Source organism: Hordeum vulgare, chromosome 2H (genome assembly GCF_904849725.1).
Source record: "Hordeum vulgare subsp. vulgare chromosome 2H, MorexV3_pseudomolecules_assembly, whole genome shotgun sequence".
Taxonomy (NCBI): domain Eukaryota; kingdom Viridiplantae; phylum Streptophyta; class Magnoliopsida; order Poales; family Poaceae; genus Hordeum; species Hordeum vulgare.
Genome location: NC_058519.1, coordinates 354,799,284 through 354,825,441, shown reverse-complemented (window position 1 = coordinate 354,825,441; position 26,158 = coordinate 354,799,284).

The following is a 26,158-nucleotide window of genomic DNA, read 5'->3' as shown; positions in this document are numbered from 1 at the left end:
GACATTGAGACACCTCGCTGCACGAGGGCACCGTCAACGTTGGTGGAACCGTCCTCGGTCGATGGAGAAAGAAGTTGGCTACGTGGACTCGACGAGTCGGTGGCTAGTGGCCAGCCCGCGTCCGCCGACAACACCGAGGAAAAGTAAAATATTGGAGACCGCCGCCGCTTTGATCCCACGAAGGCCATCGTAGGCAAACCGCTTGCGTCCACAGTCGGTGTCTCGTTCTCTCTCGTGGGCCATCGTCGTCCCCTCCCAAAAACCAAGCATGAATCTGCGCTTCACGGAAGCAGATGCAACCCTTCCCCTATGGTTGTAGCACCCCCTTTGCCACTCGACGAGCGGTGCAGTCAGAGACAGGGAATATGGGAGGACTATACGTCCGGGGCTCCAGACAATTTGATGAGCGGGTTGTTAGACATCGGGAAGACAAAGGAACGCGGTCGGCCGTATACTCGTGTAGTGTATCCGCACATGTGAATGGAGCTCCGCGCGGCCGGACATGCACATAGTTATATTTATTTTAGTTAAAATATGCCCAAAATGTAATGAGTCTAGTTCGATTTATATAAAATCTGTTGTGTTTGCATGAAATTTATCCGGTTTGTTTCGAAGTGTTTGGAATATATGCAGGTAGGCGGGCTTTCGCATCAGTGTTCAAGAACTGTTTCTCCTATCTGCGGACTGATACCGAAAAAAATTTACGGATCCCCGTCGAAGATGGCCTAAGTTAAAGATATACCACCCTGCAAAAAAAAGTTGAAGATATACCAGAAGGCATCAACTGCATACAAGTTTTAGACTCGTACTGATCAAGTCATTAAGATATGAATGAAACAAACAGCATGGCTTGGAATTCAACAGTGGTCCCATGCAATGTTTCTAGAGAGGAAGAAACAGATCGCAACAAACAAAGAGTGACCTGTTCCTTGGTGTGCTTCGCCCGTTGTCTCCTCTTAGATGGAAGCACGTGATGAACACAAGAACAAGAACAAGAACAAACATTATATGTCTCTGTCAGTTGATTGAATAAAGTAAGCAATTAAGCATGTACTCTCTCCGTTCTTAAATATAAGACCTTTTAGAGATTGCATTATGCACTACATACGGATGTACATAGACTTATTTTAAAATATAGATTCACTCATTTTGCTCCGTATGCAGTCTTCTAGTAAAATCTCTAAAAAGTCTTATATTTTGAAACGGAAGGGGTATATATATATGCATGCATGCATGAAGCCAAGAATGCACGTAGCCTTCACCCAATCACCCGTATCTTCTTGTGTGGTCGATGGGCATGGGCAACCGATCGATGCAACGAACCCAACACAACGAACCTAAGCTAGCTGGCACTAGTTGATTTCGCAGCAATAATTGTACTAAGAAATTATTAGCTAGGAGGATTCGTTGTAAGCGAAGGACTAGTGGATGTAGGGTTGGAGCAGAAGCAGAGCATTCTACAGCCACAGATCATGCAGACAGGGTAAGGGGTATGGAGGAGGGCAGGCTCTCAGTCTTCACATCACATGCTGGGTTGTTCTAGATACATTCAATGATTCATTAATTTGTAGTAGTATGAATCAGCGGAGAAAAAAGAAGATTGTCAATTGCTTGCGACTATTTGCTTATACTGCTTGTTCGAAACATATATAAGAAGATGTATACAACTGGATTTATGTATTTTCTTCGTTCTAAAATAAGTGACTCGAAGTTGACTTAACTTTGTATTAAAGTTAGTGTAGAGTTGAGTCATTTTTAAATCACTTATTTTAGGACGAAGAAAGTATCAGCGTTGGATAACCACAAACTCGTGCGTGCATGTTGGGTGGATTATTTGTGCAAATGCAACTCTCCAACGTCTAGCGTGTGGCCAAATGATGACACAAGCCAATTTGTTCCCACCATCTAGAAGAAGAAGAAGAAAAAACAGCGCCAAAGATGGGATCAAAACTGATGTAAGAGTTTATTCCCTTGAACTTGTAGTTTTCTTAAAGCAAGAAGCCTCATTGTGTGAACAATTGAAAAGACTATCATGCAAAGATGTAACTATAATGTGCGTCTTGCTCCTCAAACTGGGGGTTGACAGCCGCTCATCCACCGAGATTTTGTTCGACTTGCGAGAAAGACCAGTCACTCGCACCAACGTTTCCCTAGGTAGGTGTCCGGCTTTTGGTTGGTGTAAAAGCCAAGGCATGAAGTTGTTGATCGTGGAATGGAATCCACATCTTCAATCACCAACAAACACTCCGACATAAGTGGTCATACATATGTCTATCTTTTATCCATGATCTCCTGCGTATGCCATGATGTGAATAAAGCACCTACTACACGAAAGTTTTCTTTGTCTTATTAGTGTAGCTATAATTTTTATAAGTACGTTATGCTTTTATAAAACTTTTGTATATTAACTATTTCGGTGAGCGCGTACTTGGCATATGGCCGTACTCCCACTTCACGTGTCACCTAGTAGCATATCCTGCAGTTTATACCTTGCTTTGGTTAGTTACTATGTGAAGTTGGCAGAAAAATGAATATCACACCAGTGCCAGAGCTATGCTACTAGTAGTACACCAACGGAGACTGATTAACTGGATTCATCGCCAGAAAAAAGAAAGGACTGATTAGTTGGATTCATCGTAGAAAAAGACTGATTAATCTGGTTATAACGACATGAAATACACCAACAAACTAAGTAATTAACCGCCGTGGTTTGAAAGCCACGTGTCAGCAAGCAAGGCATCATCAAGTCAGGCCACCGTCCAGGTGAGGTGTTTACAGTACATGATAAAGAAAAACTAGTCCTAGTGTAGTTTTCAGAGAATCAAGGACCGGTGAATCATCATGAGTTAAAATGCTAGTAATGGTCAATGAGGCAGGCTGCCTTATCCTAGTACTCCTAGATTGGAGTACTTTTCCTCCCGTAAGCAAAACGGTTTGTTTAACAGCTGCGATTAGTTTAGATAGCAGTTGAGCAATCATGCATATAAACTAGGGTATATAGTGAGAAGGATTCCAACTTCATTTTAAAGTGCATTATTACAGTCAGTACCGACCTTCCCCGGTGCAACCTGCAAGCAGGCTTTGACACTTGGAGGCGTGGCGGCCATAAAATAACATGGAATAATTGAATGGTTTTACTATTATAATACTCCAGTGTACTGTATAACATATGCAGCTGCGGTTGTGGAAATGGCGTGCATCTACTCTTGATGCTCAAGCGCAGCGCAAAGACGATTGGGCCGGCCGACAACAGGGGATGTCGATCTGATCTTTGCACATATACGTGACAATCTGTCCAAGACGTGGGCTACCTATCCACCTACACTACACGTCTACACCTGATGCGATCATCCTCTTCATCTTCTTCCCCACGATGGCGCAATACAACGACGGGGATATCTGACTTGTCCGACCCTTGCAGCCATCTAAAGCCATTGTAGTTGTAGCAGCAGCAACAATATCCACAAGGTCTTTTGACAGCAAAACCTCATCCACAGTTGATTCAGCTAGTCAAATTAGTCGACGGAGACACCTAGCGAGTACGTTACGTGGACTGATGTGCCACGTAGACACGCTTAGCCTTCAATCATATTGGAGCGTGCATGCATGTACTCTCGCTGCATCAATTAGGACGCTGCCGCACAGAAGGCGTCTTGATCGGCCAGCCATGCACACTGTAGCGCCATGAGTGGTGGAGGGATCCAACACGTAGCGGGCGGTTCAACGTACGGTGTATACTATCACTACGGCGATCTTTTTTAAAGAAACAATATAACTTCTTTAAATGCGGAAATGTTTTAGAAACATGTTTGGAAACGTCAAATTTTTTAGATTTTTTGTCCATTCTCTGAATTTCTTTAATAAAATTTGAACACGGGAATTTTTTCACAAAAGATGTAAACGTGAACATGTTTCCACAAAATGCAGTAATGTTTTTGATATTTCTGGGTTCTTTTAAAAAAGGGAATAATTTTGGGGAAAAAAGCAAGAATGAAACAAAACAGAAGAAAAACGGGATTAGAATGTACTGAAAGGTTCCTAAAACCTGTAAAAAACAAAAAGAACATTCTGGAAGGATCACAAAAAAGTTTGTATTCTTGTTTAAACTGGTACGCCCAACCTGAACACTAGAATTTCGTTTCTATGCGAAACGTCATCAAGTTGTCCCTTAGAGCATCTCTAACATGCGCCCAACCACTTCCCACGTAAAAATTATTTTACAACGTTGAAATAAAAAAATTAACGCGTTGGAGTGTGCTGTCTCCAGCAGTGACGGCAAAATATTGCGCGCGCGAGGAGCCGGCGCTTGAAACTTGTTCATTTTGAGAAGACAATATAAATATTTCAAACATAAAAAAAGACACAGCATAGTTTAATTCCACGACACATGAACAATCATGCCTCATCTTCGTCTTCCTCTTCCTCTGTTTCTTCATCCTCATCCGAAGACAGTTCTTCCTCCACTTCTTCCTCCTCCTTCTCTTCATTGACGCGCGCCACATCATCATGTGGAGCTCGGTAGGTGTTGTCAAGATCTTCAACGGAATCATACGAAGGTATGTGAGGATGCACATCGGAAGACATGTGTCCTTCCGGAGGTGCTCCAATGCCTTCCATGAGAGACGCAAAACTCATGTCTCCCATGCCCCCATGGTAGCTCCGAAGCCACCCATGCCTCTCATGCCGACTGTGACATCCTCAGCCTTTGCTACAGTTATCTCTATAATTCAGCTATAGTAATCTTATGCTAATGATGCAACGTCACCGTGATTACTGTTTTTTAAACTCTTGTTGGTTCAAACACCGTTCAAATTCAAATTTAAAATAAAGTCAAACTGATAAAGTTTTTGAATGTCAAAACAAAAATGTTCAAAGTGTGGCAATTATTCTGTGGATATTGTTATGTTGAAAACCACATTTTTATAAAGTGTTTTAGATGCACTATAATAATTAAAATAGCACCAAAACGATTAAATAAATGTCTTTTATATTTTATAAAATACTAGACTATTTTTATTTGGGGTTAAACCTTTTTGTGGCAGTGACATAAATATTAAAACTAAATTAGGAACTAGTTACATATTTTTTTAAACAAAATAAATAAAAGAAAATAGAAACCAGAAAAAGAAAATAAAAAAGGGGGAAATGCCCTCTCCCCCGGCTCAACTCGGCCAACCAGCCCAGTCGGCCACCCCAGCCCACCTTACCTCGGGGGTATTTAACCTCCCACCTAAACCCTAACCCACCCCGCAGCCACCACACTCCCTCCTCTCTCCCAGCCGCCACAACCCCCCACTCCCACCGAACCTCCACGAGGCCAGCCCCCTCGTTTCCCCCCACTCCCTCTCGAGCCCGCTCTCCCCGAGCACCCCACGAAACCCTACCAACAACGCCCCTCTTGCAGCTCTCCCTCTCCCCTCGATCCAGGAGGGATCGAGCCGGGGAGGCAGAGCCCCCCTTCGCCGGCCGCCACGCACCCGGCCACGCCCGCGCCTCCCTGCCATTCCGCGTCGGCGGTGCCCTCCCATCCTGTGCCCAGCGCCCAGGCCATCCCCACCGGCGTCGGCCCCGTCGGACTATCTACGTCGCCACACCGAGCCCGCCTCGAGCCCACTTTGCACGACTACAGGGCTCGGTGAGCCTCCCCGCGACCTTCTCTTCCTGTGTTAGCTTGTGTAGGCCCCCTTTAGCAAGGCGTCGCCGTGATCGAGCTCTCCCCCTGCCGTGGCCAATGTGGTGCTCGCCATAGAGCTGATCGAGCTGCGCCAGGACCACCAACGAGCTCCTAGAGCTCCCCTAACCCCATCCCGCGCAAGTGGTGGTCGAAATGATCGTTGTTTGCGCGCGCCCGATATGAACCGAAAGCCCCTCCACTGCCGTCGACGTAGCGCTCGCCACGGGTAGTCCCAGATCACCCCGATGGCCGGAATGGAACGACGGCGGCGCAAGCTTCCCGTAGCTGCTCGCAGCGCTCGAAACGATGGCCGGAGGTGCATTTCCGGCCACCTCGCTGTTCCTGGCCCTCGCCACAGCCTCGCCGTCACGTTTGGGCGTTGGTGGGTCACCGACACGTGGCCCCACACCATTAGCTGCTAGCCCCCCTCCCCGTTGACATGTAGGGCCAACCCCCCAAAAAACATTTAGGAAGTTGAAAAATGAAATGAATAAAATAATAATATATAATAAATAAATAAATTAACTTGTTAATTAAATCAATTAGTGTAATTAGATAGTTTTAATACCCTCTTAAGTTGATAGGGAAATGACATGTGGGTCCAGCCCAATTAACGATTAATTAAAACTCTTAGTTTAATTCTCTTAGTTAGTTAACCTAATCAGTGTATGACAACTGGGTCTCACCCCACTAATTGACTTGATTAAATATTTATTTAACCCTAATACTAAATGTGCCTATGACACATGGGACCCACTGGTCATATTTGACTAGTCAAAGTTACTGTTGGCTGCTGATGTCAGCATGACATCATGCTGATGTCATAATTGAAATATCTGAATTACTTAAATATATTTAATTCCTAATATTGAATAAAATTTTAAAAATTAATATAAAATAAACCGTAAGTCACATGAAATTATTTTGAACATGAAAGTTCATCTGCAAAAGAAGAAAAATCCGGATACGCTGTGTGTTCGTTTGGATCCCGTGATGTTACAACCACACGGTTACTTGACCGCGTTACTGGGAACATTGATGAATAATGTTTGGCGGGTGGATTCCCGCGTAGATGTGTCGATGAGTTAATTAAAATGTTAATGGATTTGAGTATTTGATCTGGGTTGGTCGGAGACCTTATTCGCACTAACCGTCTACGTGGGAGGAGTTATGGATTCACGGCGTCGTGGTATCAGCTGAATCTCTTCAGACATCAGCAATGGAGCGGCGCACGCCCGAGTGGTCCTGATAAGCATCGCGCTTTGTAATAAGGGGTGCTAGGACTGACCTCGCCAGCCCTCGCATCATGCAGGAGTGCAAAGGGTGATGGGCCCATGACCCGTGAGTGCTTATGATTTAGACCGACGGGTTGTCCTCTCTGTTGAGTCTAGGTGGGGCTGCGACCTATCGATGTTCCGAGGCCGGACATGTCCCAGGAAAGTGTGTCCGGCTAGAGTTTATCGAGCGTGACGGGGAATATGTTGTGCACCCGTGCAGGGAAGAACTTATCTATTCGAATAGTCGTGTCCACGGTTACAGGACGACTTGGAGTTGTGCCCCCATCTTATACAGCTACAACTGTTACTTAACTGGAATGTTTGCTCCGGTATTGCTTCCTCGCAGGGAGTCGAGGGAGAATCTGTGGGCATGACCTCATATTAATATGCTGCAACAATATGACTATTATTTGTGTTACCTGTTCTACTCTCGTCTATTGCTGCAAGATCCGTGACGATACTAGTCTTCAATAGGACTAGACCTTCCCTCTCTTTCTCGCATTGCTGCAGTTAGTACACATATAAACCCCTTCCTTTGATACCGATGCATACATAGCATAGTTCTGATGTCTGTCTTGCGAGTACTTTGAATGAGTACTCATCGTTGCTTTGCTCCCCCCTTTTCCCCTTGATCTGTTGCTGCGACCAGATGATGGAGCCCAGGAGATGGCGTATCCCGCCACCGACGACTGCTACCCCGACGGTGCCTACTACTACGTGGAGGCCGCTGAAGATCAGGAGTAGTTATGAGGCTCCCAAGCAGGAGGCCTCGCCTCGTTCGATCGTTGTATCTTTTGTGCTAGCCTTCTCTAAGGCACCTCATGTTTAATGTCTGTACTCAGATATTTGTTGCTTCCGCTGACTCGTGTGTTTCTTGAGCTTCTGTATTCTAGCCCTCGAGACCCCTGCCTTGTAATATGAAGCTTGTATGTTTTATTTGTGTCTAGAGTTGTGTTGTGATATCTTTCTGTGAGTCCTTGAGCTTGGTCATACGCATTGGCGTGTATGATTAGCATACGATGAAATCGAGGCATCACACCACCCATGGTAGCTCCGAAGCCACTCATGCCTCCCATAGTAACTCCCATGCCTCCAATGGCCATGCCTCATTTTTGGATCAAGACTTCTTCTCACGAAAGCTTAACGTACTCCTTTTGTTGCTCGTCGAGAGTAGATGTGTCCATGACGAAGAACAAGTACTTCTCTCATTCCAACAATCTAGTGCACTCCTCCATGGCCAATTTCTTCTTCTCCAGTGCCACCTTCCTCTCCTCGTCCGCCATCCTTCTCTCTTCGGTCGCCAACCTCCTTTCCTCGGCCACCGCATCTTGGTTCCTTGCCATCTTCCTCACCTCATTTGCTTCCTTTCTTGTGTTCACAATAGCTTCCATAGCATTTTTAGCTCATCATCTCCTTTCCTCTTCTTCTTTTCTTTTCCATCTTTCTTGTCTTCACTTGGTCTATTTGGCTTGGAGTAGGCAACCGAGTTTGGTGTAGGGCTTCTCTTGCCGCCATCACTTGATGACTCTTCCTCATCATCATCCAAATCAATAGTTCGCTTGCGTTTGTTGCTCTCCTCATGAACACCTTCACGGGGCCTTCATTTCTCATCATCCTTCAACACATCATAGCAACGGGGCAAGGTAAATGGTCTCCCTCTCTTGATCTTTTCTTTCTTGGTCTTCTTCTCCTCTCTTTGAAATAAGTTTTGTGCAATAGTGAGCTACAAACCAAAAAAACAAGTTAGCACTTGAAGCACCAAAAAGGAAGCATGAACATGGAAAAATCATGAAAGAAATGGCACTTACCCTATCTTGGTCATTTGTGCCACTTGGGTTAAGCATCTCAACCGCCTTAAGTGCGGCCGCCCATTTTTGACTATCTTTGTTGATTGTCGACCACGGAAGCGAAGAGATCTTTTCATACGGTCAATTCCAGTTGTATAAATCAAAGTGCTCCTTCATCCGAATTCAATATGCATCTCTACTTTGGTCTCCTCCAACCGTGGCATCCTAGACATTTTCAACCATGTATTACATGCCCGCGTGCTGAACTGTTTATGCCGCACGTGCGTTTTTTTTACGCGTCCGTTCAAGCGTCCGGAGCTGCTGCGCACGCGCAATAAATTTATTTTTTCTAATGCAGCGTTTATATAACGCGATTGTTGGAGATGCTCTTAATGCGTCCGGGAGATAGTTTGAACAGTGAAAAACCCCAAAAACGTGAGCGCACAAGGGACATCCCGTTTATGAGCGCGCATGGCTAGTCACTCGAGATGATAAGGCTTGTTAGCTAATTGGCAACACAGAACGTTAAGACTTATCACCAGATCAGAGGCATTTTTGGTAATTTCAAAACTTGTTTTTTAAGTGAATAATATTTTGCATGCGATTTTATAGAAATGGTGGATAATATATTTTTAACTATTTTTTTAAAACCAACATTTTTTGAATATTTGACATTTTATAAAAGTGAATAGTTTTTAAATTTTGGTCATTATTTCTTGAACTAAGAACATTTTTTGAAACTCCAAACAAGATATGAAAAATCGATTTTTTTGAGATCTATGTACACATTTTAAAAATAGGAATTTAGTTTGGACTTTCGAACAAAACTAAAAATTCCCCAAAAAATTAAATTTGTGTACATTTTTTGAAACAGAAACATTTTCCAAATTTGTTAATAAATTCCAAAATATCAACATTTTCTGAACTGTTCGAACAATTTAGCTGGAAATATGACAGAAATTTGAAGATTTGCATGATATACGATTTTAGTTTATAAAAAATATTTTATTAGAACGAGAAAATAATTGAAGTTGCAATCCTAAAAAAACATTTTCTGATGATATGCACTTTTTTTGGAAAACTAATAATTGAAAAATAAGAAACAAAAAAAAAGAAAATGAGAAAACAAAACCCAGAAAAACCTGCTTCAATTTTTTAAAAATATTTCTCAACCTTGGTAAGGTGGGCCGGCCAGTGTCAAGTCGCTCGCTCGCTAATTTCCGTGTGCGAAAGGTATATGACAATTCCTAAACAGCACTTACTTGGTGCCGTTTGTGCTCGTTAACGTGTTAAATGCAATTTCTAAAAAAACACGTGTTAAATGCAAAAATGCGTGCTCGAGGTGGGTTCGCTGTGACTCGAACCCACGATCTCCATTTTATTTTTTACTTTTGATTTCCTGTTTCATTTCCTTAATTTCATGACCTTTTTCAGAAATCGAGAACTTTTTTTCCATTGAAGAATTTTGTTTTTAAAATTACGAACTTATTTCAGAACTGATGGAGTTTTTTAATCTATAAAGTTTATTTTTTTAATTTTAATTCAAAATCTGTGAGCATTCTTTTTAAATCGATGAATTTATTGTCGAAATAGAAGAAATTATTTTCAAATTTATGTTATCCTTTTAAAAAAACATCGATGTTTATTTGTCAAAATCGATGTTATTTATAATTCGTGAACTTATTTCTAACTCGTGATTATTATTTTGAAGTCTTTGAACTTTCAAATTTTGTTCATGTTCTTTCTCAAAAACAAAATCACGTTTTCTAGGAAGTATTTCAAAAGAACAACATGGCTACGGTAGTTCTTAAACTTGTCGCGTTGTTATCATTCACTAGCGCCTAGTAGCATTTGTGGTTAGGCAACGTGCACACTATCTAAACAACACAACTGTTTTGGTAGATTTTTTGTTCTATACTAGAACAATGCCCGTGCGTTGGCACGGAAGCAAAAAATAAATAAATTACGCAATAAAAGGAGCATACATGGACAAATCTTGATGCAAATCAAACAACCAAAAGGGTATTATGTTTCTGTTAGTAATCATAGACCTTCTCACAAACGTATGACAATGGCAAAGAACATCATAGAGTTAAATCTAATTTTCTGATGATCTATCTTATTGCACAAAATAAGATATTTGTACATTATTGCACAAAACTATGCCCGTTATCAAGTGACAACACTTGTCTATGGCGAGGAAACCTTGACCATCTTTGATCAGTGAGCTAGTCAACTAGAGGCTCATTAGGGACTGTGTGTTGTCTATATATCCACACATATATTTAAGTTTCCAATCAATACAATTATAGCATGGATAATAAATGTTTATCATGAACAAGGAAATATAATAATAACCAATTTATTATTGCCTCTAGGGCATATTTCCAACAAAACCCTGTTATTGTTTGTCGATGCCTCATACACATGCAACATGCAGCAGAAAAATCAGAGAAGAAAGTGCAGCAACAACTCCACAGATGCAACCATTGGCTGATGTCACTAGAGGAGAGGGTGGGATGCAACAGAGCACGGATCTATTAACACATAAATCGTACCAAAAAATTAAGCTCAAACAATAGCAAGTTGATGAGCACGGGAGGTGCATGGACCTCAAACAGTACCCGTTTTTTCATCTTTAAGTAGTAGCTCCCTAAATTCAAGATTGAACATTTCAACTAACAACTGCAGTTCAGCGAGGCATCAGTTCAACTAGCAAATTCAAGGTTAACGTTGGTGTTTGATTCAAGTAACAATAAACACTTAACGGTATCAAGAAAATTGACCTCAAGCAGTAGCCAATTGAGCTGATTCAGGCATCAATTCAATTAACAAATTCATGGTTAACCTTGTTATTCAATTCAAGGAACAATAAACACTTAACAGTATCAAAAAAATTGACCTTAAGCAGTAACCAATTGAGCCCAAATAGTGGTAAATCCTAACCAAGAGCAATGCCTTAATGGACACATACAAGAGCAGAGAGCGGAGGGGGTGAAATCACCTGTAGACATAATGGTGGAAGCTCCATGAGTGATGCGTCTCGAGTTGTAGCAAGGCAATGTCGGCTCCTCCCTCCTCAAGAATAAAATCCTTGTCGTGCACATCTACCATGGAGGACCAAAGCAACTATTAAAGAAAGGGGAAGAGATAGGGGAGGGGATGAACTCACCCCATGACCACCGGGTGGAGGAGCACATTCTCAAGATGGAGCTATGTGTGCGGGTGCGATGGGCGTTAGAGAGGACCCGCCGGAGGCGCTTGAGCAATGCCAGTGTGAAGGCGCGCGAAACCCTAGCCATGGTGAGGGATTAAGGTCATTGCTGGTGGCCGGGAGCGGTGAATCCCGCTCGGGGGAAAGACCCGGTGCAGCGAGGCGAGCTCGGGACGGTGCTACGTGGTGGCGGAAGTCACCGGAGAAAGCCGTAAGACCGGAGAGAGCTGAGCTACCAGCGGCGGGCGCGTATAATTATCAAAAGTAAAGGGACTTTTTTGTAAATATGAATAAATGTGTTGCGTGTTTCTAGGCCGGCCCACCAGGTGTGGTAGTGGGTGCCTGATACATCCCAAACGTATCTATAATTTCTATTTGTTCCATGATCTTTTGGGTGACATTGTTATATGTTTTGCCACACTTTCATACCTTTTTGCACATATTTGGACTAACCTACTAACTCAGTGCACCCAGTTCCAGTTTGTGTCTCCGAATGTCTTTTTTGCATGGACTTTTACCCCAATTTACAAAGTCCCAAAAATCCCGAGAAAAATATATAAAAATCAGCATGACGGAAGCTTCGAGAGGCATCAAGGTGGGCCAGAGGGGAGCCAGGGCCTTCCCAGGCGGCCTCCCTGCGCGGCCCCCTCCTGGTCGTGCCCACAGTTTTCCTGGGTGGGCCGTACACCCTCTCGTGCTCTCCTTAGGCCTATATTTACCTCTCCGACGGGAAAACCCTATAACGGATCCAGAATCGGGAATTTCTCCATCGCTCCGCCGCCGCAGCGCTTCTGAGATAGGGAGCGTCAAAGGACCTCTTCCCGGCACCTTGCTGGAGGGAGGATTGACCTCCGGGAGCTTCTCCACCACCATGGACACTTCCCAGACGTGCCGTGAGTGGTCCTCCTTGGACCATGAGTCCATGACCAGTAGCTATGAGATGTCTTCTGATGTCTACTACGCAACCTTCTCCTTGTAGACGTTGTTGGGCCTCCAAGTGTAGAGGTTTGTAGGACAGTAGCAATTTTCCCTCAAGTGGGTGACCTAAGGTTTATCAATCCGCGAGAGGTGTAGGATGAAGATGGTCTCTCTCAAGCAACCCTGCAACCAAATAACAAAGAGTCTCTTGTGTCCCCAACACACCCAATACAATGGTAAGTTGTATAGGTGCACTAGTTCGGTGAATAGATGGTGATACAAGTGCAATATGGATAGTAGATATATGTTTTTGTAATCTGAAATTATAAAAACAGAAAGGTAATTAATAATAAAATTGAGCACGAACGGTATTTCAATGCGTGGAAACAAGGCCTAGGGTTCATACTTTCACTAGTGAAGTTCTCTCAACAATGATAACATAATTGGATCATATAACTAGCCCTCAACATGCAACAAAGATTCACTCCAAAGTCACTAATAGCGGAGAACAAACGAAGTTATTATTCTCGGGTAGGAAACCACCACAAAGTTATTCTTTCTGATCGATATATTCAAGAGTTCGTACTAGAATAACACCTTAAGACACACATCAACCAATACCCTAATGTCACCTAGATACTCCAATGTCACCTCAAGTATCCATGGGCATGATTATACGCTATGCATCACACAATCTCAGAATCATCTAAACCAACACATAGAACTTCAAAGAGTGCCCCAAAGTTTCTACTGGAGAGACAAAACGTGTGCCAACCCATATGCATAGGTTCCCGATGTCACGAAACCCGCAAGTTGATCACCAAAAGATACATCAAGTACTCACATGAATATCCCATTGTCACTACAGATAGACACGTGCAAGACATACATCAAGTGTTCTTAAAGACTCAATCCGATAAGATAACTTCAAAGGGGAAACTCAATTCATTACAAGATGGTTGAGGGGGAAGAACATCATAGGATCCAACTATAGTAGCAAAGCCCGCGGTACATCGAGATCATGACATCTCAAGAACACGAGAGAGAGATAGAGAGAGATCAAACACATAGCTACTGGTACATACCCTCAGCCCCGAGGGAGAACTACTCCCTCCTCGTCATGGAGATCGCCGGGATGATGAAGATGGCCACCGGAGATGGATTACCCCTCCGGCAGGGTGCCAGAATGGGCTCCTGATTGGTTTTTGGTGGCTATAGAGGCGTGCGGCGGCGGAACTCCCGATCTAGGTTTATTTCTCGAGGTTTCTGTATTTATAGGAGCGGATGGCATCGAGAACAATTCACGGGGACCCACGAGGGAGTCACGAGCCTCCCTGGCTTGTGGCTTCCTTGGGACTCCCCTATGGTATCTTTTTCTTCTTGTATTTTTGATATTTTCCATAAAAAATCATGGCAAAAGTTTTATTCCGTTTGGACTCCGTTTGATATCCCTATCCGAAAAAGGTCAAAAAACAAGGAAAAAACAGGAACTGGCACTCGGCTCTAGGTCAATAGGTTATTCCCAAAGATAATATAAAATAGCATATTCATGCATATAAAACATCCAAAGTTGATAATATAATAGCATGGAACGATAAAAAATTATAGATACGTTGGAGACGTATCAAGCATCCCCAAGCTTAATTCCTGCTCGTCCTCGAGCAGGTAAATGATAAAAACAGAATTTTTGATGTGGAATGCTACCTAACATATATTGTAACATGAATATTCAGATCCATATTCAAAGCAAAAAAAGTTTAATATTGACATAAGAACAATAATACTTTAAGCATACTAACAAAGAAATCATGTCTTCTCGAAATAACATGGCCAAAGCAAGTTATCCCTACAATATCATATAGTTTGGCTATGCTCCATCTTCCCCACACAAAGTATTTAAATCATGAACAACCTTGGTCTTAGTCAAGCAATTGTTTTCACACTTTTACTTTCTCAAACCTTTTCAACTCTCACGCAATACATGAGCGTGAGCCATGGACATAGCACTATAGGTGGAATAGAATATCGTGGAGGTTGTGAGGCAAAAAGGAGGAGATGGTCACATCAACTAGGCGTATCAACGGGCTATGGAGATGCCCATCAATAGATATTAATGTGAGTGAGTAGGGATTTCCATGCAACGGATGCACTAGAGCTATAAGTGTATGACAGCTCAAAAATAAACTAAGTGGGTGTGCATCCAACTTGCTTGCTCACGAAGACCTAGGGCAATTTGAGGAAGCCCATCATTGGAATATACAAGCCAAGTTTTATAATGAAATTCCCACTAGTATATGAAAGTGACAATATATGAGACTCTCTATCATGAAGATCATGGTGCTACTTTGAAGCACAAGTGTGGTAAAGGATAGTAGCATTGTCCCTTCTCTCTTTTTCTCTCATTTTTTTGTTTGGGCTCTTTGGGCTCTTTTTTTCTTTTTTTTTTCATTTTCATCATTTTTTTGTGGTCTCTGTGGCCTCTTTTAATGATGATCATCACACTTTTATTTACTTGTGAGGGAATCATAGCTTCCGTCCTTTCCTCACATGGGACAATGCTCTAATAATGATTATCATCACACTTTTATTTACTTACAACTCGATACTTAGAACAAAATATATGACTCTATATGAATGCCTCCGGCAGTGTACCGGGATGTGCAATGAATCATGAGTGACATGTATGAAAGATATAAATGGTGGCTTTGCCACAAATACGATGTCAACTACATGATCATGCAAAGCAATATGACAATGATGATGCGTGTCATAATAAACGGAACGGTAGAAGTTGCATGGCAATATATCTCGGAATGGCTATGGAAATGCCATGATGGGTAGGTATGGTGGCTGTTTTGAGGAAGGTATATGGTGGGTTTATGCACCGGCAAAAATTGCGCGACACTAGAGAAGCTAGCAATGGTGGAAGGGTGAGAGTGCGTATATACCATGGACTCACATTAGTCAGAGAGAACTCACATACTTGTTGCGAAAGTTTTATTAGTAATCAAAACAAAGTGCTAGACGCATGCTTCTAGGGAAGGGTTGGTAGGAGTTAACCATCGCGCGATCCCGACCGCCACACAAAGGATGAAAATCAATAAAAACATCATGCTTCGACTTCCTAGCATAGCGGTTCACTATACGTGCATGCTACGGGAATCACAAACTCTAACACAAGCATTTCTACCAATCCATAATTACTCACTAGCATGACTCTAATATCACCATTTTTATATCTCAAAACTATATGCAAAGAATGAAACTTCTCATAGTATTCGATGCACTCTATATGAAAGTTTTTATTATAACCCTCTTGGATGCCCATCATATTAGGACTAGATTCATAACCTAAGCTAATTATCATGCTGTTTAAGACTCTCAAAATAATATAAGTGAAGCATGAGAGTTCAACTATTTCTATAAAATAAAACCATTTCAATGCTCTACAAAGATATAAGTCAAGCACTAGAGCAAAAGACAAACTACTCCACAAGATATAAGTGAAGCTCAATGAGTAGTTGAATAATTATTTGGCTATGTGAAGACTCGCCCATCTAAGAATTTCAGATCCTAAGTACCTTATTCAAACAAAATAAAATAAAATAAAAACTTCAAGTATAGCACGAAACATGTGAAGAAGCAAAAACTTAGGTTCAACCGATACTAACCGATAATTGTTGTAGAAGAAAAGTGGGATGCCAACCGGGGCATCCCCAAGATTAGACGCTTGAGACTTCTTGAAATATGGATTGGAGATGACTTGGGCATCCCCAAGCTTGAGATTTTTGTGTCTCCTTAATTCCTCTCATATGACGGTTTCCGAAATCTTGAAAACTTCATCCACACAAAACTCAATCAAGAACTCATGAGATAGGTTAGTATAAATCAATGCAAAACTTTATCATCCTCTACTGTAGAAAATCAATAAAATAATTATTTGACATTGCATACTAAATTCCTCTGCATATTTAAAACTCCCATCCTCAAATGGAATCATTAAACAAGCAAACATATGGGAACAATGCAAACATAACAGCAATCTGCCTAAACAGAACAATCTGTGTAGAATGCAGAAATATCTATACTTAATTAACTCCAAAAACCCTGAAACAATTTCATGCTGTAGAGAATTTATAAGATCATACTGTGTCCAAATTTCAAGTTATTCTTACATACTTAAAATTCTAGGGAATGTTTGCACTACAAGCAAACTTTCTGTTTTGGAACAGCAACTCCTAAACTTGCAAATTAAGCATGGTAAAGGCTATCCTTGACATTTATATTGAACTAAATGATGAAAAACATTAATACAAATAACAGCAAGCAAGTCATAATAAAATAAAATGACGCTCCAAGCAAAACACATATCATGTGGTGAATAAAAGTATAGCCCCAAGTAAAGTTACCGATGGATTGAAGACGAAAGAGGGGATGCCTTCCCGGGGTATCCCCAAGCTTAGGCTTTTTGGTATCCTTGAATATGGCTTGGGATGCCTTGGTCATCCCCAAACTTAGGCTCTTGCCATTCCGTCTTCCATAGTCCATCGAAACTCTACCCAAAACTTGAAAACTTCACAACACAAAACTTAACGGAACTTCGTGAGATGGGTTAGTATGATAACGAGCAAATCAATCACTTGGGTACTGTCAAAACAATACTCATAATTATTTTAACACAATGACTACTGTATATTACTATTTCCACAATTTATATTAGTCAATATAATCTGTGGAAACACCAAAACAAGCAAACTATGCATTGAAAACAGAATCTGTCAAAAACAGAACAGTCTGTAATGATCTGAATGATAACCATACTTATGTACTTCCAAAAATTCTGAAACAATTATAACAATTAAGGCAGTTTGTATATCAATCATAAGCAAAAAGAATCAACCTAAAAGAACTCTCTGGATAGAAATTAGAAATGATTTCGCGAGCGCAAAGTTTCTGTCTTTTTCAGCATGATGAAACAACTATCACCCAAACTAATCATAAAGGCTTTACTTGGCACTTTATTGAAACTAAGGAAATAAAACATGATTAATACAGTAGCTTAATCATGTGAACACACAAAAACAGTAAGGATACATATTGGGTTGTCTCCCAACAAGCACTTTTCTTTAATGCCTTTCAAGCTAGGCATGATGATTTCAATGATGCTCACATAAAAAATAATGATTGAAACATAATGGAAGCATCATGAAGCATATGACTAGCACATTTAAGTCTAACCCTCTTCCTATGCATAGGTATTTTGTGAACAAACAATTTTTTAGAGCAAGAATCAACTAGCATAGGAAGGTAAAACAAGCATATCTTCAAAACTTTCAACACATAGAGAGGAAACTTGATATTATTGCGATATGTAGAAGCATATGCTACTCTCTCATAATAATTTTCAGTAGCATCATGAATGAATTCAACAATATAACCAGCACCTAAAGCATTCCTTTCATTATCTACAAGCATATAAATTTTACTACTCTCCACAATAGCAAATTTATCCTCATGATTAATAGTGGGAGTATCGTAAAAGACTTGAGCACTACAAATTGTTTCCACATTAAAAGAGTGATGTTCAGTGAAAGGATACTCAAGAGTTTGACAAGTTTTACCATCCCTCTTATTTATAGCATAAGTATCATCACAATAATCATCATAAATAGGGGGCATTCTTTCATCATAATAAATTTGATAATTCAAAGTGGGGGAACTAAAAAGATCATCTTCATCAAACATAGCATCCCCAAGCTTGTAGCTTTGCATATCATTAGCATCATGGATATTCAAAGTATTCATACTAACAACATTGCAATCATGTTCATCATTCAAATATTTTATGCCAATCATTCTATGTAATTCTTCTTCTAGCACTTGAGCACAATTTTCCTTCCCATCATTTTCACGAAAGACATTAAAAAGATGAAGCATATGAGGCAACCTTAATTCCATTTTTGGTAGTTTTATTTTAATAAACTAAACTAGAGGTAAAACAAGAAACTAAAAGATTCTATTGCAAGATCTAAAGATATACCTTCAAGTGCTAACCTCCCCGGCAACGGCGCCAGAAAAGAGCTTGATGTCTACTACACAACCTTCTCCTTGTAGACGTTGTTGGACCTTCAAGTGCAGAGGTTTGTAGGACAGTAGCAATTTTCCCTCAAGTGGGTGACCTAAGGTTTATCAATCCACGGGAGGCGTAGGATGAAGATGGTCTCTCTCAAGCAACCCTACAACCAAATAACAAAGAGTCTCTTGTGTCCCCAACACACCCAATACAATGGTAAGTTGTATAGGTGAACTAGTTCGGCGAAGAGATGGTGATACAAGTGCAATATGGATAGTAGATATAGGTTTTTGTAATATGAAATTATAAAAACAACAAGGTAATTAATAATAGAAGTGAGCACGAACGGTATTGCAATGCATGGAAACAAGGCCTAGGTTTCATACTTTCACTAGTGAAGTTCTCTCAACAATGATAACATAATTGGATCATATAACTAGTCCTCAACATGCAACAAAGAGTCCCTCCAAAGTCACTAATAGCGAAGAACAAACAAAGAGATTATTGTCGGGTACGAAACCACCACAAAGTTATTCTTTCTGATCGATCTATTCAAGAGTTCGTACTAGAATAACACCTTAAGACAGACATCAACCAAGACCCTAATGTCACCTAGATACTCCATTGTCACCTCAAGAATCCGTGGGCATGATTATACGATATGCATCACACAATCTCAGAATCATCTATTCAACCAACACATAGAACTTCAAAGAGTGCCCCAAAGTTTCTACCGGAGAGTCAAAGCGTGTGCCAACCCATATGCATAGGTTCCCGATGTCACAAAACCCGCAAGTTGATCACCAAAACATACATCAAGTACTCACATGAATATCCCATTGTCACCATAGATAGACACGTGCAAGACATACATCAAGTGTTCTTAAAGACTCAATCCGATAAGATAACTTCAAAGGGGAAACTCAATTCATTACAAGAAGGGAGATGGGGAAGAACATCATAGGATCCAAGTATAGTAGCAAAGCCCGCGGTACATCGAGATCATGACATCTCAAGAACATGAGAGAGAGAGAGAGATCAAACACATAGCTACTGGTACATACCCTCAACCCCGAGGGAGAACTACTCCCTCGTCATGGAGATCATCGAGATGATGAAGATGGCCACCGGAGATGGATTCCCCCTCCGGCAGGGTGCCCGAACGGGCTCCCGATTGGTTTTTGGTGGCTACAGAGACTTGCGGCGGCGGAACTCTCGATCTAGGTTTATTTCTAGAGGTTTCTGTATTTATAGGGGCGGATGGCATCGAGAACAAGTCAGGGGGATCCACGAGGGAGTCATGAGCCCCCCAGGCGCGTCCAGGGGGGTGCGCGCGCCTCCCTGGCTCGTGGCTTCCTCGGGACTTCTCTCTGGTATATTTTTCTTCTGGTATTTTTGATATTTTCCATAAAAAATCACGGCGAAAGTTTTATTACGTTTGGACTCCGTTTGATATTCCTATCTGAAAAAGGTCAAAAACAAGGAAAAAACAGGAACTGGCACTGGGTTCTAGGTCAATAGGTTAGTCCCAAAAATAATATAAAATAGCATATTCATGCATATAAAACATCCAAAATTGATAATATAATAGCATGGAATGATAAAAAATTATAGATATGTTGGAGACGTATCATCTTCTCTCCAATCTTGTGCTTCAATGATTAGCCCTTGTGAGCTTCCCTACATCATCAAGGCATCTATGCAATTTTCCTCCTATTTCTATGCTTGGTTTGCTGGGATCTGATGGATTATGAGATTATGTTCAGATTGTGATGAGTTATATATTTGGTTCTCCTTTTGTATTATGTTCTTAGGTAATTCATGTATGTTCTCTGCTGCTTTTTATGGCTTTGCTCGGGTAGTAGATTGTAACTCCAAGAGGGAACGTTATGCATGATTGTGGGTTCATGCCCCCTCATGTCTAGCTTGAGTGATAGAAACATGAGACTAGGGGATGTGATGTCGCCACCAGGGAGAAAACAACGGTGCTTGTGACCACGGTTGCTAGGATTGTTTAACTTAAGCAAAGTTCGTTAATGCAGTTTTCCGTTGCTTTGAGTTTACACTTTGGGTGGGGCTCGCAACTTAATACCAGCGAGATGTTCTGGATAGATATCTCAAGGTGGATGATTAGTAAGTAGATGCTGATGGATAAACAGTCTACTTGGCTTGGCGTACTGCCCATTACCTTGGAGCCTCTAACTTTCTTGTAGCATGATTAGCATTGCGGTGCGTTTATTATTCTGTCAATTGCCCAGCTGTAATTTGTTTACCCACCATAGTTGTTTATCGTCTTTTGGGAGAGAGACGTCACTAGTGAACATCATGCACTCCAGCCCATATTACCACCATGGCTTTCACCTCCACTATTTACTGCTTTCATTTACTTTTTAGTTGTAATCACTATCACTCTTCTATTGGGTAACGTAGCATAAATTTAAATTTTTCCTATGCCCTATTCAAATCTTCCTATGGAGAGACTAGCAACGAGAGAGGGGTGAGTGCATATTCATACCTTTGAAGATCGCTAAGCGGAAGTGTTGCTAGAACACGGTTGATGGAGTCGTACTCGCGGCGATTCAGATTGCGGTGTGATTCCGATCTAGTGCTGAATCACGGCATCTCCGCGTTTAACACACGTGCAGCCCGGTGACGTCCCCCGCACCTTGATCCAGCAAGGAGGAGGGAGAGGTTGGGTAATTTCTCTGGTAGAACGACGACGTGGTGTCCATGGAGAGACGAGGTCTCCCGGCAAGGCTTCGCCAAGCACCGTGGGAGAGGAGGAAGAAGAGAGACAGGGCTGCGCCGAGAGAGATGAAAAACCGTGTTCTCAAAGGCCAAAAAAACCCTCTATATATAGGGGGAAGGGAGGGTGGCGCCCCCTTTAGGGTTTCCCACCCTAAAGCGGGGCGGCAGCCTTAGATGGGAGAGGGGGTGGCAGCCAGGAGGGGATAGGGGGGTGGCACACCACTGGTGGACCTTAGGCCCACCACCCTTAGGGTTTCCCCCCTTTCCCTCTCTAGGCGCCTTGGGCTGGGTGTGGGGGGCGCACCAGCTCACCCAGGGGCTGGTTCCCTCTCACACTTGGTCCATGTAGCCTCCTGGGGCTGGTGGCCCCTCCCGGTGGGCCTCTTCTACCTCTTGAGCTTGCGTTGTTTTTCCCTTGAAGAGGAAAGGGTGATGCAGCACAGTAGGAGTAAGTATTTCCCTCAGTTTGAGAACCAAGGTATCAATCTAGTAGGAGTATCAAGGCAAGTCTCCAAAGTACCTGCGCAAAAACAAACAAACTTGCATCCAACGCTATAAAGGGGTTGTCAATCCCTTCACGATTGATTGCAAGGTGAGATCTGAAGGCAGAAAGTGCAACAAAGTGAAAGTCTAGAGCTGAAAATATGAAGTGAAGTAGACCTGGGGGCCATAGTGTTCACTAGAGGCTTCTCTCATGATAGCAAATATTATGGTGGGTGAACGAATTACTGTCGAGCAATTGATATAACCACGCAAAGTCATGATGATATCTAAGGCAATGATCATACATATAGGCATCACGTCCGAGACAAGTAGACCGATATTGTCTGCATCTACTACTATTACTCCACACATCAACCGCTATGCAGCATGCATCTAGTGTATTGAGTTCATAACGAACAAAGTAACACCTTAAGCAAGATGACATGATGTAGAGGGATAAATTCATGCAATAGATATAAATGTTGGGGAACGTCGCATGGGAAAAAAATTCCTACGCGCACGAAGACCTATCATGGTGATCTCCATCTACGAGGGGGATTTCAAATCTACGTACCCTTGTAGATCACACAGCAGAAGCGTTAATAAACACGGTTGACGTAGTGGAACGTCCTCACGTCCCTCGATCCGCCCCGCGAACCGTACTACGAACGGTCCTACGATCCGTCCCACGATCCGCTCCGATCTAGTGCCAAACGAACGGCACCTCCGCGTTCAGCACACGTATAGATCGACGATGATCTCGGCCTTCTTGATCCAGCAAGAGAGACGGAGAGGTAGGTGAGTTCTCCGGCAGCGTGATGGTGCTCCGGAGGTTGGTGGTGATCTAATCTCAGCAGGGCTCCGCCCGAGCTCCGCAGAAAGGCAATCTAGAGGAAAAACCGTGGAGGTATGTGGTCGGGCTGCCTTGGCAAAGTTGTCTGAAATCAGCCCTAAAACCTTAGTATATATAGGAGGGAGGGGAGGGGCCTTGCCTTGAGTCTCAAGGAGCCCCAAGGGGGTCGGCCGAAGGGGGGGGGGAGGTGGAATCCTCCTCCAATCCTAGTCCAACTAGGATTGGAAGGTGGAGTCCTTCCCTTCCTTCCCACATCCCCTTTTTTTTCTTTCTCTTTGATTTTTCTTATCTCCTGCGCACGGGCCTTCTTGGGCTTGCCCACCAGCCCACTAAGGGCTGGTACGGCACCCCTAAGGCCTATGGGCTTCCCCAGGGTGGGCTGCCCCCCGGTGAACATCCGGAACCCATTCGTCACTCCCGGTACATTCCCTGTAATGCCGAAAACTTTCCGGTAATCAAATGAGGTCATCCTATATATCAATCTTCGTCTCCGGACCATTCCGGAAACCCTCGTGACGTCCGTGATCTCATCCGGGACTCCGAACAACATTCGGTAACCAACCATATAACTCAAATACACATAAAACAACGCCGAATCTTAAGTGTGCAGACCCTCCGGGTTCGAGAACTATGTAGACATGACCCGAGGGACTCCTCGGTCAATATACAATAGCGGGACCTGGATGCCCATATTGTATCCTACATATTCTACGAAGATCTTATCGTTTGAACCTCAGTGCCAAGGATTCATATAATCCCGTATGTCATTCCCTTTGTCCTTCGGTATGTTACTTGCCCGAGATTCGATCGTCAGTATCCGCATACCTATTTCAATCTCGTTTACCGACAAGTCTCTTTACTCGTTACATAATACAAGATACCGTGACTTACACTAATTCACATTGCTTGCAAGGCTTGTGTGTGATGCTGTATTACCGAGTGGGCCCCGAGATACCTCTCCGTCACACGGAGTGACAAATCCCAGTCTTGATCCATATTAACTCAACGGACACCTTCGGAGATACCTGTACATCATCTTTATAGTCACCCAGTTACGTTGCGACGTTTGATACACACAAAGCATTCCTCCGGTGTCAGTGAGTTATATGATCTCATGGTCATAGGAATAAATACTTGACACGCAGAAAACAATAGCAACAAAATGACACGATCAACATGGTACGTCTATTAGTTTGGGTCTAGTCCATCACATGATTCACCTAATGATGTGATCCAGTTATCAAGCAACAACACCTTGTACGTAGTCAGAAGACCCTGACTATCCTTGATCAACTGGCTAGCCAACTAGAGGCTTGCTAGGGATAGTGTTTTGTCTATGTATCCACACATGTATCTAAGTCTTCATTCAATACAATTATAGCATGGATAATAAACGATTATCTTGATACATGAATTATTATAATAACTTATTTATCATTGCCTCTAGGGCATAATTCCAACAGTCTCCCACTTGCACTAGAGTCAATAATCTAGTCCTCACATCGCCATGCGAATAACATTGTAATAAATCTAACACCCATACAGTTCTGGTGTTGATCATGCTTTGCCCGTGGAAGAGGTTTAGTCAGCGTGTATGCCACATTCTGATCCGTGTGCACTTTGCATATATTCACGTCCTCCTCCTCGAGGTAGTCGCGGATGAGGTTGAAGCGTCGTTTAATGTGTCTGGTCTTCTTGTGAAACCGTGGTTCCTTTGCTAAGGCAATGGCACCCGTATTGTCACAAAACAGGGTTATCGGATTCAGTGCGCTCGGCACCACTCCAAGATCCGCCATGAACTGCTTCATCCAGACACCCTCCTTAGCCGCCTCCGAGGCAGCCATGTACTCCGCTTCACATGTAGAATCAACTACGATGCTTTGCTTGGAACTGCACCAGCTTACCGCACCCCCATTAAGAATAAATACGTATCCGGTCTGCGACTTAGAGTCATCCGGATCCGTGTCAAAGCTTGCATCGACGTAACCTTTTACGGCGAGCTCTTCGTCACCTCCATACACGAGAAACATCTCCTTAGTCCTTTTCAGGTACTTCAGGATATTCTTGACCGCCGTCCAGTGATCCACTCCTGGATTACTCTGGAACCTGCCTGCCATACTTATGGCCAGGCTAACGTCCGGTCTAGTGCACATCATTGCATACATGATAGAACCTATGGCTGAAGCATAGGGGACGGTGCTCATATGCTCTCTATCTTTATCAGTTGCTGGGCACTGAGTCTTACTCAATCTCGTACCTTGTAAAACTGGCAATAACCCCTTCTTGGACTGTTCCATTTTGAACCTCTTCAAAACTTTATCAAGGTATGTACTTTGTGAAAGTCCTATCAGGCGTTTCGATCTATCCCTATAGATCTTAATGCCTAGAATGTAAGCAACTTCTCCTAGGTCCTTCATAGAGAAACTTTTATTCAAATAATCCTTTATGCTCTCCAAAAACTCTACGTTGTTTCCAATTAGCAATATGTCATCCACATACAATATTAGAAACGCCATATAGCCCCCACTCACTTTCTTGTAAATACAAGATTCTCCAACCACTTGTATAAACCCAAATGCTTTGATCACCTCATCAAAGCATTTATTCCAACTCCGAGATGCTTGCACCAGTCCATAAATGGATCGCTGGAGCTTGCACACTTTGTTAGCATTTTAAGGATCGATAAAACCTTGGGGTTGCATCATATACAACTCTTCCTTAAGGAAACCGTTAAGGAACGCCATTTTGACATCCATTTGCCAGATTTCATAATCGAAAAATGCAGCTATTGCTAACATGATTCGGACGGACTTAAGCATCGCTACGGGTGAGAATGTCTCATCGTAGTCAATCCCTTGAACTTGTGAAAAACCCTTTGTCACAAGTCGAGCTTTAAAACGGTCACATTACCATTAGTGTCCGTCTTCTTCTTAAAGATCCATTTGTTCTGAATAGCCTTGCGGCCTTCAGGTAATACTTCCAAAGTCCACACTTTGTTTTCATACGTGGATCCAATCTCGGACTTCATGGCCTCTAGCCATTTGTTGGAATCCGGGCCCACCATTGCTTCTTCATAACTCGCAGGCTCATTATTGTCCAACAACATAATTGATAAGACGGGATTACCGTAC